Source organism: Vulpes vulpes, chromosome 10 (genome assembly GCF_048418805.1).
Source record: "Vulpes vulpes isolate BD-2025 chromosome 10, VulVul3, whole genome shotgun sequence".
Classification (NCBI taxonomy): Eukaryota; Metazoa; Chordata; class Mammalia; order Carnivora; family Canidae; genus Vulpes; species Vulpes vulpes.
In genome coordinates this window covers 18,093,412-18,111,281 of record NC_132789.1, presented here as the reverse complement: position 1 = coordinate 18,111,281, position 17,870 = coordinate 18,093,412, and the positions used below count along the sequence as shown (strand labels likewise).

Sequence of the window (17,870 nt, the reverse complement as noted above, 5' to 3'; positions counted from 1 at the left end):
AACAGAATACACCTTCAGGCCAATGTGATCTCATATGGTCACCAGCAGGGGGCCTTGTGACAATCTTGGCACAGGATTAACTGGCAGCCTTTGGAGGTCCTGAATGGTAACAGCCCCTCCCAACCAGAGCAGCATGGGAGTTTTAACTGTGGTTCAAGGTAGAATTCATCAGTCCTCCATATGCCACTCTGTTCATTCTGGGACGAAGTACTAAGCTCCTACTATGCACCAGTTATTGTTCTAGGCACTTGAAACAGATCCAATAGCCCCATATCCATGCTTTTGTGGAATCAAACCACCTGTTCATCCATCAAGCCATCTATCTATCCATCATCCTTTAATCCATCCATCAGTCCTCTTACTCATCCATCAAGTCACAATCTATCCATCCATCATCCTTTAATCCATCCATCAATCCACCTACTCATCTATCCATTAAGCCACAATCTATCCATCTATTGTCCATTCCTTTCCTTCATCCATCCATCAGTCCTCCTACTCATCCATCCATTAAGTCACAATCTATCCATCCATCCATCGTCCATCCCTTAATCCATCTATCCATCAATCCACCTACCCATCCATCCAACCACCCACCATTCATCTGTTCATTAACCCATCCATTCACCTCTCCATCCATCTGAACTATACCCACCCATTCATCCATACAGCTCTCCCTCTTCTTCCATGTATTCAAAACTGTGTGATGCTTGCCTACTGTGTGTGCTTGGGATGCAGGAATAAAGAATCCAGGGTCCTACTTCCAGAGAATTCAGTCTACTGAGGGAGGCAGCAATTTAATCAACCACCATACTGAATCACTATACTAGATAGTGATAAATCCTGTAGTAGACATAGAGCAGCAATTAATATTAATAGCTAATGTTTCCTGAGCACTTATTATGTGCCAGACACTTCTCTGAACACATAACGTACTCTGACTTAATCCTTAAAACAATTATATGAGGGAGATCTATAGCCACTTTACAGAAGACAGAAATGAGGCTCAGAGAGATTAGGTAATCTATCCAGGGCCACACAGCTGTGGGGGGCCTTGAACACCAAGCTCAGGAGTCTGGACTATGTTCTTACTGTATGCGTGTGGATCCACTTAAGTTTCATGGTCACATCGACACTTTAGAAAGCTCAATTTCTTATCAGCTTTGAAAACTGCTAGGCAGTGGGTAGTGACCCATCGTATTCCATGCAGATTACACACCTGCCAGATGTTTCTGCAGCTGGGCCAGGCTGAGAAAGAGCCAGCAGCCATCATGGGGATGGAGACAGGGGAACACTAGCCCTTTCAGAAGCAGACAGCCGAGAGCATGGGCTCCGGAGGTGGACAGATCTGGGTTCAGATCCTACCTCTTCCACCCACCAGGTATGTGACTGGGTCAACACCTGTTCTTGCCCACCGAAGTGCCTCGCCTGGAGAGTGGGCATAAGAATCTTGACACCTCCCAAAAGATACGACTTCTGGGAGGACTGTATTTTAAAAGGTAGGAAGGCACTGCCTGGCACACAGTAGGTGCTCCAGGAAAGCACACACACCCCTCCCCCGCCCCACTCCTCTCAAGGGCACATGTGAGCAGCCTTCAAAGGCATTTGCCTCAGCAGCACATTTGCTGCCGTGGAGACGGCAGAGATTCTGGCTGTTACGTTCCCTGTGGCTTTTTGTCTCTCTGAGGATATTTCTGGGTCTAGTCCTTTTTTGTTGTTCCCTTCTCGTTCTTTTCTATTTCAACACATCTTTTCTCTAAGTGGGTGCCAAATGGGTTTTAAGAGGATAATGAGCTCATTAGAAGCTGGCAGGGAACAGGAAGAGACGAAGGCATGGGTGATGTGGGGAGTGAAGGGGCCCCACCCGGGAAGGGGCTGCGATGAGGAGGGGCTCCTCCAGGGAACCGGGGGCAGGGCTGACTTGAGCCATGCATGGCCCCCTGCCAGGGCCGGGAGGGAGGGGCCCAGAGGGAGAGCCCCCCGGAACCTGGGATCCACAGAGGTGGGGGGGCCCTGTCTGTTCTCTCCTCATGTGAGCCCCAGCATCTGAAGTACAGTAGGTCCCCAAGAGGTACCGGAAATTCTTGAAAAAGAGTCAGGGCTCTGACCTCCCCTGGGAGCTTAAACCGAAACCCTGACATCAGGACACGGGTGACAGCCTCAGAGGACAATGTTCAGGGCTCTGTGGAGATGGTGGCTTCCATTTCTCAGCCCTGGGTGGTCCTGGGGTTCAGGGTTCCCCACTCAGCTGCAGCCCCACCTCCCCAAGGGAACCCTCAAAGACTACTCTGTCTCTTTCCCTCTGTCTCTCTCTCCAGACAGAAATTCTAACCTCAAAGGGAATGGGGCAACAAAACCAAGTGCCATTTGTTGAACACCTACTACATGCTGGACACTGCATTCAAAGACTTTGCGAACATTCTCACAAACCCCTCCCTCCCAGCAACCCCCGAAGCAGGTGATGGTTCTCCCCAGCCCACAGACAGCGCATCTACATCCCTGAGCTGGGGGCACCTGCTGGCCTTCACCTCTCCGTCTCCATGTGCCCATTACATGTTGGAAACCACAATCCCGGCAACATTCTCACCTGTCACTAACCGGTGTGAGACCCCGGCAGGTGCCCTCCCCTCCGTGAGTTGCAGATTTCTATGAAATGGGCCAACCAGAGAGTCTTCTTCTTGGGATCTTGGGAGGGTCGGAAGTGGCAGCCCACGGGGCTGGAGTTGGTGCTCACGATGAGCTCTCAGGCTCCATCCCTCTCCATTCTGCATAAGAATCCTCTGAGCTCAGTTTCCCCACTGAATGTTGTGGATGAACTGATCCCTAGCCTGCCTCCCTCCCAGGGCTGGCGTGAGTCTCCACAAGGGTGAGGGCTAGAGGCCCCCTTTGCAAGAATGGTAGCATTTGGTTACTTACTGCAGTTCGTGTTTCCAGCTGGAGCCTCAGAGTGTCTAAACACAGCCTATTTTTAGCACCGAATGAACCGCTGGTGCTGAGCTGCCAAGAAAATGACTGGCGGGGCAGAGCTGCCCTGCAGGGAGGGAAAATAGGAGGTACAGCCTGCCCCATGGCTCTCTCCCCTGGGGGGGCCATGGAGCTGTCCTTCCAGATTGTGGGGGCAGGTAGGTCTGGCTGGAAGCCCGTGAGTCTGGGCAGGGGTGCCCCCCCCTCTGGCCCTTAGAAATTGACTTGAGGGCACCAGCCCCAGGAACCAGCTGACCCCTCTGACATCCGAGCTTGGATGGGAGCCATGAGAGAGCTCCCAATAAATCAGGTTTGTGAAGTTTTGATATCTTTGCACTCTGGGTAGGAGACACACTCGGGGCTCTCCAGAAAACCGGGAGCCCAGACCAGAGATGAAATTTTAGTATTGGCCTAATGATAAGAATATCATCAGACAGAAATCACCAGTATTTGTTGAGCATTTACTATGTGCCAGGCACGGTGCCGAGCATCATATCCCCATTGGGCCATTTAATCCCTTTGAGAACCTTTGAGGTGATTATTAACCTCTTTGTACCTCAGTTTCTCCATCTGTAGAATGGGAGAAATCATAGTACTTTTCTCACAGGATTTGTGTGAGGACCAAATGAGTTCATGTGGGCAAGTGTCACCTACCCACTACTGCTTATCAGAATAATTTGTAGGTAATGCATGTGGTTTTGCCTGCCCAGCGCCTTTTTTTTTCCTCTGGTAGAAGGACCCTATTTTCCTGCAGAGAGTTTCTCTGTCAATTCTTAACTTGTATGGCTGGGGTAGAATAAATTCCCCTCACCAGCTGCTGCAAACACTGGAACCTGTGGTCTCCTAATACCCGACTACAAGAATGAAGGACGTACGTATACCCAGGAGTGGAATTCCTAGAGCCTACTGTGTGAGCATCTCAAGAAAACCCAAAGAAATGCTGATTCGTTTTCCAAAAGGCTATACCGACAATTCCCCACCCCCCCAGTTGGTGTATGGGTCTTCCTGTTGCTCCAAACTGGCATCAACAGTTAACGTTGTCAGCCTTTTGCAGTTTTGCCAATCTCAGAGATCTTTTCTTCTTTAAGATCTGACTTATTTATTCATGAGAGAGACAGACATAGGCAGACACAGGCAGAGGGAGAAGCAGGTTCCCTGTGAGGAGACTGATGCAGGACTCGATCCCAGGACTGAGGTATCACGACCTGAGATGAAGGCAGACGCTCAACCACTCAGTGGGGAAGGAAAGACAGGGGGTCCCACCAATCTGAGAGATCTTTAACAGATTTTGTATGTGCCCGACCCAGAGAGTTAACTCCCAAATGCCATTTGGAAGCAATGATGGGAGCTGCGGTGTAAATGCCCCAGTTCCCTCATCCCTGTGATAGGGTAACTGTCAGGCTGAGTTAAAGAGACTCCCTCACTCTCCCTGGAGGGACTCTGCCTCAGTTTCCCTCCGTAATAGCTGACTTGACAGCACACCCTGTTGGTTTCTTCCCTTCCCTGTCTTTCCTTCCCCACTCAGGGAAGGAAAAGAGTCAGGATGCTGTAGACATAGTTATGATTATACCCATTTTATAGATGGGGAAGCCAAGGCTCACAGAGATGAAGTGATTGGCCCAAGCACACAGCTCGCAAGACACGGAGCATGAATTCAAGTGCATAACTGTCTAAACCTCTGTGTCGTGATACACTGGCACACACCAAGTAGAGCACCAGAACAATTAACTCCCCCCTTACCCATTCCCTCTCAGTGGAATCTCAGCCTCATGGAAGGATCCTTCCTGAGCTTGGAGACATGGGAAACCATCCCTCAAACAATTCTCTGGTAGTCTAATCAAAGTTCTTTTGGCAAGTGTAAAAAGTAATGAAATAGCTCCAAATATACCATTATAAATTACTTGCCAGTCTCATGATTTCCACTCATGGTCTTTAGGAATATAGAATTCTCTTAACCCAACTAACCCTGGGGAAGAACTTCACACCCCTATATGGTCCATGGACTCCCCCCCCCACCCCCGGGATATATCCTTCCTTCATGGGTGTCCACAGTGTAATGATGACACTGTGTCCACAGTGGACCTGCTGGGTTGGCTCCCCCCAGTTTTTGGCCACTCTGTGCAAAGGGCAATGAGTGCTTTGGTACATACAGACTTGCTTTGGGGGCCCTAGAAGTGGAATTACAGTGTCCAAGATTCTGCACGTTTGTGTCTGTGCCCACAGGCAAAACCTTGCTCCAGGCTCACACAGGCACCAAGAAGAGTCTCAGAGCCCCCACACTTCCTTCCTTCCGTTCCTAGGACAAGACTCACCCACCACCACCCAGCATCCACAGCTCACCATCCGCGTCCATTATCATTCATCTTTCCCAAAACTCAGGAAAATAAATGAGAAGGCAAAGTGCCATTAGCTTAATGGCCTTTAACACCCAGCCATCTGCCATGATGTAATTAAATAAAAAAATCAAAAGGAGCATATGGTGCCCATTAAAAATAAATATTAAAATTTAGTTTCCCTGGGTAATGACTCCAGTGCCTCTTGCTCTGCGGGCAAACTTTATGGCCATCTTCACTTGTTGTGGAGAACTTGCTGGGCCACAGTGAATAGAAACGAGCAGGGGAGAACCGATGGAGAGGCAGACATTTCTGGTTTGAACCTGCTTCAGCCATACGGTGGTTGTGTGATCTTCAGCAAGCAGTCTGCCTCTTTGAGACTCAGTTTCCTCACCTACCAAAATATGGCCAATCTCCACTGCCTCACTGGAAGGGTATAAAAGTACGAGCTAATGTGTGTAAAATACATAGCACCGTATAATAGGATGTACTTACATTCACTGAGCACCTAGTGTGTCGGGCACTTTTAACCATCCTAAAAGAAAGGTCTAATTAATCAGCCCCATTTTACAGATGAGAAAACTAAGGTTTTAGAGAGGCTAAGGCATCTGTGTAACATTACACGGCTAGGAAGTGGTGGAGCAGAGTTCACACTCCAGCAGCCTGGCTCCAAATCCTGCATTCCACTGAGCGTTACGTAACAATTTCTCAGTACGTGGTCATACTCTGCCCCAACTTTGGCCAACTCAACAAAGCATCTCCCCACTTCTCATGATCAACACCATTTGCCCAGACTTCACAGAAAAAGATGAAGATTCAGTGAGTTATTTTGATCAATCTTGACCACCCAAGGTAGGTGTGGAGGACACATTTTGGGGGGTGAGTCTGTCTAGTTAGTGATTTCCAACCCCCTGTTCATGGGGGCAGGCTCCAGCGGCCATGATTATACCATAAAACATGCCCACTGGCATTGCAGGTGACCATAAGTGGACTCAGATATAAAACTGGCCCATCAATTCTTGCCCTCTCTCCCGCAGAATGTGGAGCTGGGATTTGAGACGGGAACAATCTCTGCCTGTCACTTGGACTAGAAGCTGTCATCACATGGCCAAAGAAAGAGCTAAAGTTAGTCTGCAGAGAGAGGAAGAAGAAAACAGACTGAGACAGAGGAGCCAAGAAAGCTTTGGGTCCCTGACTCACGGAGGGCTAAGTGCCAGCCTCCCAGGCCTGGAGACAGCGCCGGATGAGAAAATGTGGGTACTTTTCTTACTATGGAGCTAGGTATATAGCAGGGACTCGATAAGAGTTAGCTGGAGGTAGTGTTCAAAGGGCAGCCATACAAAACTAAACATATCTTACCATCGTAAGAAATTGTGCTCCTTCGCATCCATCCAAAGGAGTTGAACCCTGAGGTCCACACAAAAACCTACATACAGATGCTTACAGCAGCTTTGTTCATCACTGTAATAACGTGGAGTCAGCCGAGATGTCCTTCAGTGGGTGAACAGGTAAATAAGCTGCCGTCCATCTGGACAATGGAATATTACTCGGTGCTAAAAAGAAATGAGCTCTCAACCCATTAAAAGACACGGAGGAACCTTACTTAAATGCATCTTAGTAAGTGGAAGAAGCCAACCTGAAGAGGCTATGTTCTGTATGATTCCAACTACAGGACATTCTAGAAAAGGCAAAACCAGAGAGACAGTAAAAAGACCAGTGGTTGCCAAGGGTTGGGGGAAAGGAAGAATGGAGGGGAGCACAGAGGATTCTGAGGGCAGGGAAGTATTCTGTGTAATACCGCTTGGTGGATGCAGGTCATTATGGGTTTGTCCAAACTCACAGAAGGTACACCAACCACCATGAGTGAACCCCGATGTAAACTATGGGCTCCAAGTGACAGGGCCATGCTGGTGTAGGTCCACCAATCGTAACACATGTTCTACCGTGGGTGTGGGATGTCGATGGTGAGGGAGGCCGTGCAGATGTAGGGCAGGAGGCATCCTGTACTTTCTGCTCAATTTTGCTGTAAACCTAAAATTGCCTTACAAAGTAAAAATCTGGGGTGCCTGGGTGGCTCAGCTGGTGAAGCAAACATCTGCCTTCAGCTCAGGTCATGATCTCAGAGTCCAGGGATTGAGCCCTACATTGGGCTCCCTGCTCAGTGGAGGGTCTGTTTCTCTCCCTCCCTCTGCCTGCCACTCCCCTTGCTTGTGTGCACTCTCTCTGTCAAATAAATAAATAAAATCTCTAAAAAAAGTCTATTCCCTCTTTTAAGAGGGAATGCAATCTTACACCTGAAAAGGTGAGACCCACTAGAGTAGCAGCAAGAAGGGATAGAGCAGGGAGGAGGGTTAAGAGGTGAAGGGACTGCTCCCCTCGTCCAATGGTTCAATGAAAGGGACCCAAAGGTGCAGCTCACTCCATCCCCTGGCCTCCCCTGTCAGACTGGCAGCTGGCAGCCCTTCTCAGAGCCCAGATCACTTTCCTCCCCAAGTGGGACTTCTAAAGAAAGGCCCTAAATTCCTATCATTAAGCCATCTGGAGTCATCCTTCTCCAGGAGCTGCTCTGTCGTGGGTCAATTAGTGTGCATTTGCATAGAGTTCCTTAATAGGTTGCTAATTGTCTGGGGGAGATAATGGATGGCTCTGGTGGTTCTGGGCAGAATGTTTACCCACAGGGGCAGACCTACAGGGGGTATCAGAGAACAGAGAGGAAGGAGGGAGGAAGGGAGGGAGGGGAGAGGATGGGAGAGGAGGGAACAGTGAACTGTTACTGCCTCATGTGCAGCAAAGGAGATGTATTATTTTGTGAACCTTTTGCTGTGTGTGTGTGTGTGTGTGTGTGTGCGCGCGTGCATGCGTATACATTCTGGATCCTAACCTACAGTGCTGTTCTCGCTGTACGTCCATTAAAATGATCTGAAAGCCCTAGTGATGGAGAATAGCAGGGGAGAGCCACTCCAGGTAGAACAGTTGCAGGAGAACCCACTGAGAAGGCATTTGAGTGGAAACCCGATCAATGAGAAAGGTGAGACCCTGGGAAGATCTGGGGCGAGAATGTCACAGGCAGAGAGGACACAGTGTGGAGTGGGAAGTGGGAAAGAGCCGTAGCACATCCCAAAAGCAGGTAGGCAGGGTCAGAGTGCAGAGGACCGCTTGGGGAGAGCGTGCACCCCATTCCACCAGGTCAGAACTGCACACCTGTTTCCTACCGTGTACAGTGAGGAGGTGCGGAGGAGGCCTCCAAGGAACCCCTCCTGTCCCAGGAGACAATGGCCAGGACTTTGGCTCTCAAAGGCTGAGCTGGGGTCAAGAAATATTGGTTGACTGGCAGGGCTGAGGGCAGGCTGAGGTCCTGGCCCTTTATTGGATCGGTGGTGGCTCTAGAATTTCTTTCTAGGTGGGGCTCAGGGGAAAACTCTGGCCAGAAGGGCAGGCTCTGGTCTTGACCTGACCATACGGGATGTCAAGCACTTAGATGAAGTGAGAACATTTGTCGCTATTAGGGGTCAGCAAACTGTGACCTCAGCCAAACTGTCTCTTGGCTTTTGTCAGCCCTAGAGCTAAGAATGGCACATAAATATATATTTTTAAAAGATTTTATTTATTTATTCATGAGATTCAGAGAGAGAGAAAGAGGCAGAGACATAGGCAGAGGGAGAAGCAGGCTCCCTGCAGGGAGCCCAATGTGGGACTGGATCCCAGGACCCCAGGATCACGACCAGAGCCAAAAGCAGATGCTCAACCACTAAGCCACCCAGGCATCCCTGGCTTTTGTTTTTAAAGGGTTGCAAAGATGAGATGAGCCCTGGGTGTTATACTGTATGTTGGCAAATCAAACTTAAATAAAAACAAATTAAAAGAAGAAGAAGAAAGAAGAAGAAGAAGAAGAAGAAGAAGAAGAAGAAGAAGAAGAGGAGGAGGAGGAGGAGGAAGGAGGAGGAGGAGGAGGAGGAGGAGGGGGAGGAGGAAGGAAGGAAGAAGGAAGAAGGAAGAAGAAGGAAGAAGGAAGAAGGAAGAAGAAAGAAGAAAGAAAGAAGAAAGAAGAAGGAGGATAAGCAGCAGCAGACAGCACGTGACCCCCAAAGCCTAAATTATTTCCTATCTGGCCCTTTATCAGCAATGGAGGCTGGGGGTGGAGATCACAGGGGGAAAGGCATAGATAGGGCTGTCAGTCCTCAGAGCTCAAAGACCCCCCTCTGGTCTTTAAGCAAGTTCCTTAGCGCAGGTGACAAACAGCTGGAAGAAGTCTGGAGATCATTGGCCTCGGGGAAACAGTCTCCTTTTACAGAAGGGGAAACTGATGCTCAGGGACAGTCAGATGAAATCTACCCCATCCGTGGGCAACGCCTCCCGTGGACCTGGACCCCAGTAAGGGTTCAGTAAGTTTCCGCTATTCCCATCATTATTACTATTGTTATTATGCTACCATAGAATTGTAGAAGAAAAAAGCTCCTTTGAAGCCTGTTAGAGCAAGTCTGAGGGTTGACAGATGAGGAACCTGAGGCTCAGAGAGGTTAAAGGGCTGTCCGGGGTTCCACAGCCAGGCCAGTGGGGCGCCAGTTCCCAAACCAAGCCCGCTGCCCTACAACTTTCCTCCTCCTGTTCGTGCCTCTCTTCCTGCCAGCCCCCTCACCTCCGCGCCACCTCCCCCCACCCGTCCTCACCACAAGTCAATCCCACCCTTTCGACACTTGCTGGACCCCCGCTGGCCAAGGCGGATTAAAATCTAATTTAGGACCAGTGACAGCTCCTATTAGCAGCTGGACCACAGAAGGGTTTTCACCAGCGGTTTCCCTAGCAAGAACCCTCGCTCCCACCCTCAAACGTCCAGCCCAGTCCTTCTGCCCAAGCTAGTGTGTATGTGTGTGAGAATATGTGTGTGCTTGTGTCTATGTAGGCGTGCATGTGTGTCTGTGTATGTCTGGGTGTATGTACATGGTTGTGTGTACCTATATAGATGTCTGACTGTACCTCTGTATCTATGTGTACGTGTGTAAGTCTGTGTAGGTGCGTGTATGTTTGTATGTCTGTATCTGTGTGGGGACATGGGTGTGTATGTATGTAGGTGTATGCATGTTTGTATGTATGTATCTGTGTGTAGGTGTGGAGGTCTAGTATGCATGTGCAAATGTATATGGAGGTGTGCGTCTGTGTCTGTTGTAGGAAAGGGTCTCTGAGCCCCCAGCCCAGATGTGCGTGCTAAGCTCTCTCCCCTTCCAGAGCACCCCACCCACCCCAGTCTTAGAGCAGAACTAAGAAGTGGGCTCTCAGCCCAACAGAACTGGGGGGAAGACCCTTCACAATCCCCAGGCCACTTTCCCCATTGACCCAAAGGGGAAGGTGGAGTCAGCCGGTGACTCTTACCCAGGTCTCCTGGACCCCAGGGGAAAGCCTTGACACCCTCCCTAGGGAAAAAGGACAATGTATAAGCTGCTGACTGCACACCTACTAGGTGCTGGGGCCTTCTGCTTACACCGTGTCACTGATTCTCCGCAGCGGCTCTATCGGCAGGTTGGCTTTAACCTCACTTTACAGATGAAGCAATGAAGGTTGGGGAGGCCAGTCAACTGGCCAGAAGGCAGAGCTGGTGAGTGGCGGAGCTAGACTCGACCCTGGGCCTGTCTGACTCCAGAACCTCAATCACAACGTCCCCGTGACATTGCCTCTGGCTACAGCAGTGTGCTTCAACCTCTGCAGGGTGAGTGGGCTGATTCTGAAGGCCCAGAAGGCCTTTCTCCGGAGGGTCTGCTCATCAGGCTGGTGCCACCCCTGAGGCTCCTCAGCTGGGAATGAGGGCTTACAGAAGGTACGGGGGTCCTCAGACCCCTGTGGTATCTTCACCATGGCCTTTAGTGGCCCAAGGAGATCTGCTGGCACCCAACACAGAGACATCCCCTCCATGAGGGTAACCACTGCTGGAAACTGCCCCGTACCTCAGCTGCCTGGTTCGCCATCTGGACACCATCCAGAAGGTAGCATGTGAGCATACATACCACCAGAGACGCACGCATGCATGAAGTCATACATCCCCATGCCTGTCGCCTCCCCTCACAGCACATGTACATATGCACCCACCTCTGTTTCTCCATCCCCCGTTCAGAGCACATGGCAGGAAACCTCCATCCTGACTCACAAATGACAAAGAGCAGACATCATGTAATGATTAGTCCAGACATGTTTAGGGTCGCACCTAAAGCCAGAAACCAGAGCTTCTCATTCGGACCAAGCATGGCTTCTTACCCCCTGGAATTGCCAAAAGAACAGAGATATGGACCCGAAGACCACCCTTGAACCCTCTGATTCCAGATTTACAGAGTTTAGTCTCTGTTTCTAGAGCTTACTTCTAGGATTTTACCCCAAAATTGTCTGTCATGAGATTTTAGTATATGTGCTGCCGAAGCGAGCACATGTCGTGAGATTGATTATAAGGTTCCACGCCAGGATCCCTGACACCCAGCATTCTGTGCTGGGGTACTGGGGTCAGCTTCAATGTTGGCAGGTTCTCAGATTACGAAATTCTGTTCTGAGCCCCTAAGATCCCATCTCCTCCCGTGTCAAGGTTGAAATTCTCCCTGGGAGACAGCCATGCCTCACTGCCTTCCAGTGACCAGGATGAAAGATGTGCACATAAATTATATATTTCCAGGCATCTCTAAATTGCTCAGCAATTACAGAACACCAAAGGTCAGCTGCCTGGAGCAAGACTGTCCCCTTCGGCAGAGAAAAACAGCTGGACGGAAACTCACCAATGTACATAAAGACATTACCTCTTGCAGGGTAGGTGTAGAGGTGATTTTTTTTTTTTTTTTGGTCATTTTTGCCTGTCTTTCCTTTTTTCCCTCTGACTGGCTGTGGTCTAAAGAAAGAGATGGAGGGGATGCCTGGGTGGCTCAGCAGTTGAGTGTCTGCCTTTGGCTCAGGGTGTGATCCCGGGATCTGGGATCGAGTCCCTCATCGAGGCTCCTCGCAGGGAGCCTGCTTCTCCCTCTGCCTGTGTCTCTGCCTCTCTCTCTGTGTCTCTCATGAATAAATAAATACAAATCTTTAAAAAAAAATTTTTAAAAGAAAGAGATGGAGGGGCACCCTCTGAGTGACTCAATGGTTGAGCGTCTGCCTTTGGTTCAGGGCATGATCCTGAGGTCCTGGGATTGAGTCCCACATCAGGTTCCCCGCAGGGAGCCCACTTCTCCCTCTGTCTGTGTCTCTGCCTCTCTGGGTGTCTCTCATGAATAAATAAATAAAATCTTTAAAAAAAAAAAAAGGAAAGAAAGAAAGATGGAGAACCCATGACTTTTGGGGTTAGTGAGACATGACCTGGGATCTTGGCTTCATCACTAGCACTGAAAAGATAAGCAAGCCTCTTATCTCTCCAAGCTGTAGGCTCCTCATCCATAAAACAGGATGAATGGTGGTCCCTGCTGCATGGGTTGTTTTAAAGATTTTTTTTTTTTTTTTGAGAGAAAGAGAGAGAGAGTGTGTGTGAGCAGGAGGGAGAGGGAGAGAGAATCTGAAGTAGACTCCATGCTAAGTGTAGAGGTGGATGTAGGACTCCATCTCACAACCCTGAGATCATGACCAGAGCCGAAACCAAGAGTCGGATGCCTGACTGAACCACCCAGGCACCCTTGCATGGGTTGTTTTAAAGGTTTTGCTCAAGGGGCACCTGGGTGGCTCAATCCAAGCATCCGACTCTTGATCTCAGCTCAGGTCTTGGTCTCAGGGTTGTGAGTTCGGTTCCTCCACCCAGCGTGGAGCCTACTGTATAAAGCAAATAAATAAAAGAAATACAGGGTTTGCTCAAGTAACACACATAAAATGCTTATTAGCACAGGGCTGGGCACATTGCTGGGTCTCAACACAATCAAAACTATTGCTAACTTTGTTTGAACCAACACAGGCAGCCAAGGCTTGGCTGAGGGTACTGGAGTTCTGGAATGTAAGGGACTCCCTGAAACCCTACGTCAGCTGTCAATTCGTAACTCAAGACCTATAAAATGGGCACAAACAGGCCACTTTTTCGGGTGTATGATAAGGTGATTCAACACTTACATACATCAACAAGGGCTCACCATAACCAGTGATCTCCCCATCACCCCCCCCACGCCCCTATTATTACCCCCTGCTGCCAGGGGGCCCGGCAGGCACAGAGCTGGAGCTGGGAGGGGCGGGCCTGGGGCAGAAGTTAGAACCGGGGCGGCACCTGCTCTGTCAGCTTGTTCGTGATTCTTCTAAAGGAGAGACTCCCCAGTCTCAACATTAATAGGCTGTTGCTGTCATGATGTCTTTAAATTTAGACAAACATCCCCCACACAAACACGCATCCGCCCACACACCCCCAGGAATAAATCTGCCCCGGGAAGGAAGGAGGGAGGTCTGTCTCCTTACATCCTGAGAGGGAAAGGGAGGCAGGGGGCGGGCTGGGTGCTCAACCTGCAGCAATAGGGCCCCTGGGGGCAGGGAAGCTCCTCTCCTCCCTGCCCAGAGTCCTGGGAAGCAAGTAGGGCACTCAGATGCTCAGTCTCAGCAGGGGGTGGGGGGCAGGCTCAGGGGCAGGTTAGCACAATGAAGGACTGGACTAGATGACCACTAAGGTCCATGGGTTCAAATCCGGACACCGGAGGACAAGTGGGGTGTCCTGGGTGAAATCTGCAGCCTGTCTGAGCTGGGGTTTCCTTGTCTGCAAACCAAGTGGTTGCAGGGCGCTTTCCCTGGGTGTGCGGTCCCCTGGGACCTTGTACTTGGTTTATTGCTCTGCTGCTGCCGTCTTGAAATTCTTAACAATTATCCAACAGGGAAGCATCTGCATTTTGCACGAGGCCCTGCCAATTGTGTACTGGTCCTGGGTGGCTGTGAAAATGGAAGGAGGCTCAGCACTGAAGCTCCTAGCCCAGTGCAGGCACCAGGTGAAGATTCAGATTTAAGTCTGGTCTCTCACTCCCCATCCTCCTCCTTCTCCCCAACTTTTCAAGCCCCTTCTATGCTTATGTGTTCCAGGCAAGTGGATTATCCTCTCTGGGCCTTCAATTTCTCCTTTGGAAGACACAAAAACCACCTAAAATGTCTTCTGGCTCCTACTTCCGGCCCTCCTCCCATTCAAACTACAATTCACTCATTGACTTATCCAACACTCACTGAGCCACAGCCACCTGCCAAACCAAGGTTTGCCCCACAGGCCTGACCCAAACCAGGGGATCTATCTATGGTGAGACCTTCTCCTGCAGGAACTTCACAAGTGCATCATCTCTGGGGAAAGGTTCTTCTTCCTCACCTCAAAACACCTCTGCTCTGATCCACGGGAGCCTAATATTCTCCCCTAAACCTCCCTAAATTCTCCCCTAAAAATCACAACATGATTTTATTTCTTCATTCAACAAGCATTTATTACACACCTGTAACATGCCAAGCGCTGTGGTGCCCTCCACCCCACAAAGAAGATGGGGCCTCTGCCAATAGGGAGAGGGCAACTTGATTTTCCAGCTTTTAAAATCTTGGGGTCCAGGGTAGGGGGAAGGCATGAAATAGGTGATGAGGATTGAAGAGCACACTTGCCACCAGTGAGCGCAGAGTAATGTATAGAATTATCAAATCGCCGTATTGTACACCTGAAACTAACGCTGTACGTTAACTCTACTGGAATTAAAATTTTAAAAAATAAAATAAAATCTTGGGATCTGGGTTGGTTTCAAGCACTAATAATGACACTTGGTTAGCTTCCAGACCTTGTAATGTGTAAATTCAAATGCTCATAACTTTGTAAGGTAGGTACTATTCTCTCCATTATACAGATGAGAAACTGAGGCTCGAATAGGTCAAGGGACTCACTCAGGGTCACCCAGCTCACAAGAAGCAAAGCCAGGATTTCAGCCCAGGGCTCTGTGGCTCCCAAGGGCTTTTGATGATACTGCTGCCTCTTGGATTGAAGTTTATCTCACCAAAGGGAACATGCACTCCTCAGGGCTGGGGACTCTGACTTAGAGTCTTTTCATCTCCATGGCTAATTTGTAGTTTGAGGCATGGAATCTTCCAGCAAGTTCTGGTTGAGTGTCTGGAGCACACCACTTCTGAAGGAATCCCAAACACTAAAGCCAGCCCCATCAGCCAAAGCTTTTCTGCTACTGCTCAAACAGCACGCTGGTTCCTGAAGTTTTCCGAATCAGAGAGAGGATGACATTCAAGGCCAGAGAGCCACAGGCTGTAAGCCACCTGGGGCTGAAGCTTTAGGTTCTGTCTGGGATCTGATGTGGCCTTTTGATCTGATTCACTTAGGCAACTCAGTGCTTCCAGGTGATCCTCAGGGTACAAAGCAGGGGTTCTCAAACTGGAACGAGCACAGGAATCCTCTGGAGGGCACTGGGCTCTGCTCCCAGAGTTCCTGATTCAGCAGGTCCTGGGCAGAGAGCCTGACAACATGCGTTTCCTTCCTTCCTTCTTTCTTTTTCTTTTCTTTTCTTTTCTTTTTTTAAAGATTTTGTTTTTATTATTTACTTATCTAAGAGAAAGGGAGAGAACGAGCAAATGGGGGCGGGGCGAGAGGGAGAGGGACAAGTAGACTCTGCACTGAGCAGGGGGCCCAACTTGGGGACTCGATCCTAGGACCCTGAGATCATGACCCAAGCCGAAATCAAGAGTCAGACGCTCAACAATTGGGCCACCCAGGTGCCCGACATGTGCATTCCTAACAAGCTCCCAGGGAGGCAGCGGCTGCTGCTGCTGATCCAGAGACCAGACTTTACAAACTTCCTGTCTAAGTACTTTGTAATTACAAGAGGCTGGGACAAATCAGGATTTGATCCTCTGGCAGGGAGCACAGACTCTGGGGACAAGCAGACCTGGATTCACATCGCAGCCCCCACATGGGGACCCAGGAGTCACAGGGTATATCAAGAGGCTGTTCTGAGCCTCAGTTTCTTCATGTCTGAGTGGACATCTGTTAACAGTCCTCAGAGAGTGCTTTCTACGTACAGTGATGGGTTGAACTGCGCCCACCACCACCAGCCCTGCCCCAAATGTGGATGTTGAAGTCCTAACCCCCACACCTCAGAATGTGATCTTATCTGCAAACAGGGTCTTTACAGAGGTAAACAAGTTAAAATGAAGTCAGTAGGCTAGGCCCTAACCCAGGATGACCCGTGTTCCTAAAAGCAGACATTGCACACAGACAGGTACGGAGGGAAGCCGGTGCGAAGCCACCGGCAGAAAGAGGCTTCGCAGGAGCCAAGGAGACAGGTCTGGGACAGAACCTCCCCTCTCACCGCCCTCACAAGGAACCAACCCTTCTGACACCTTGACTGTGGATTTCCAGCCTCCAGAACTAGGAGACAATACGTTTCTGTAGTTTGAGCCACTACAACACCTCAGACTTTTTCTTAAATGAGAATCTGCGAACAGTACAGTAGAAACCATGCATCTTAATTGCACAGGAATCTACAGAATCATTTGTCCACATATGTCCGCACTCACGTGACCCTACCCATATCAAGACCTAGAACATTCCCCACACTGCATAGAGGATCCTGGTGCCATCTCTCTAGCAGCAGTCACCTGCTCTGTCACTAGACATCAGTTTGGCATGTTCTTGAGCCTCATAAAAGCTGAACAATGTTGAACGGAGGAAACCAGCCCTTCACATTTAAACCCACTTGACCCTCATACAAATCCACCCCCGCCCCCGCAAAAGGTGGTATGATGATCTCCATGGTACAGAGAAAGAATCAGAGGCCCAGAGAGGTCCTGTAACTTGCTCAAGATCACACAGCAGCAGAGCCAGGATGGGAACCCAGGTAGTCTGGCTCCACTTCCTGTATTTACTGCTGTTATAATACACAGTGAGTGCCCAGCAAATATAACCCCAATGACTTCCATCAAGCCAGGTACGCTATATTATAGAATACACGTACATACACACATATACACTATATAACACAGCCAGGAGTAAGTAAATATTAGCACTGTCCCCTTTTACAGAGGGAAAACAGAGACTCAGAGCAGCTGAGAACACATGTCCAAGGTCACAGGGCTGGTCAGTGGCACAGCAAGGATGGAGTACACCTGTTTGCAAACTTTGTACTCCTCACCATGGACTTCACAGGCAGGGGTGCAAGCTTCCCCTAAGTGGTAGTGCCAGGACTACGGCACCCAACAAACTGCACTTCCATTAAAACCGCAATGAGCTACCACAGCACATCCACTAGAAGGGCTCAAGCATGCAACCCAACAATCCAAGTGCTGGAAAGGCTACAGAGCAACCGGAAGGCTCATGCATCTACAGGGCAATGCAAAAGGGAATGTGGACCCTCTGGCAGGCAGTCTGATGGGTTTCTTATAAAATTAAATGTCCATTTACCATATGACCCAGCAATCCCACCCCTGGGTACTGACCCAAGAGAAAGGAGAACCCAGCCTCACACAGAAACCTGTATGCCAGTGTCAATAGCAGCTTGTCACTGCTGAAAATAAAAACCACCCAAATGTCCTCCAAGGATAAAGGGACAAACTCTGTGGCTTTTACACAAACAGGAGTACTATTTGGCCATTAAAAGGGATAAACTACTGATACACACAATGGCATTG

General features: G+C 49.5%; 1 protein-coding gene across 6 annotated transcripts in view; it reads right to left on the bottom strand.

Moving 5' to 3' along the window:
• Positions 1 to 17,870, bottom strand: part of WSCD2 (WSC domain containing 2) — a 120,203-nt gene that overhangs the window by 55,837 nt on the left and 46,496 nt on the right. Inside the window, exon 1 of one of the 6 annotated variants that reach the window (XM_025986614.2) lies at positions 2,917 to 2,936. The exons of 4 other annotated variants lie outside the window; for them this stretch is intronic. The gene's annotated coding sequence lies outside the window, so the exon portion shown is untranslated. Of the gene's footprint in view, positions 1 to 2,587; positions 2,610 to 2,916; positions 2,937 to 17,870 lie in introns of those variants that run through there. One more of the 6 variants, XM_072723025.1, reaches the window with a different exon arrangement.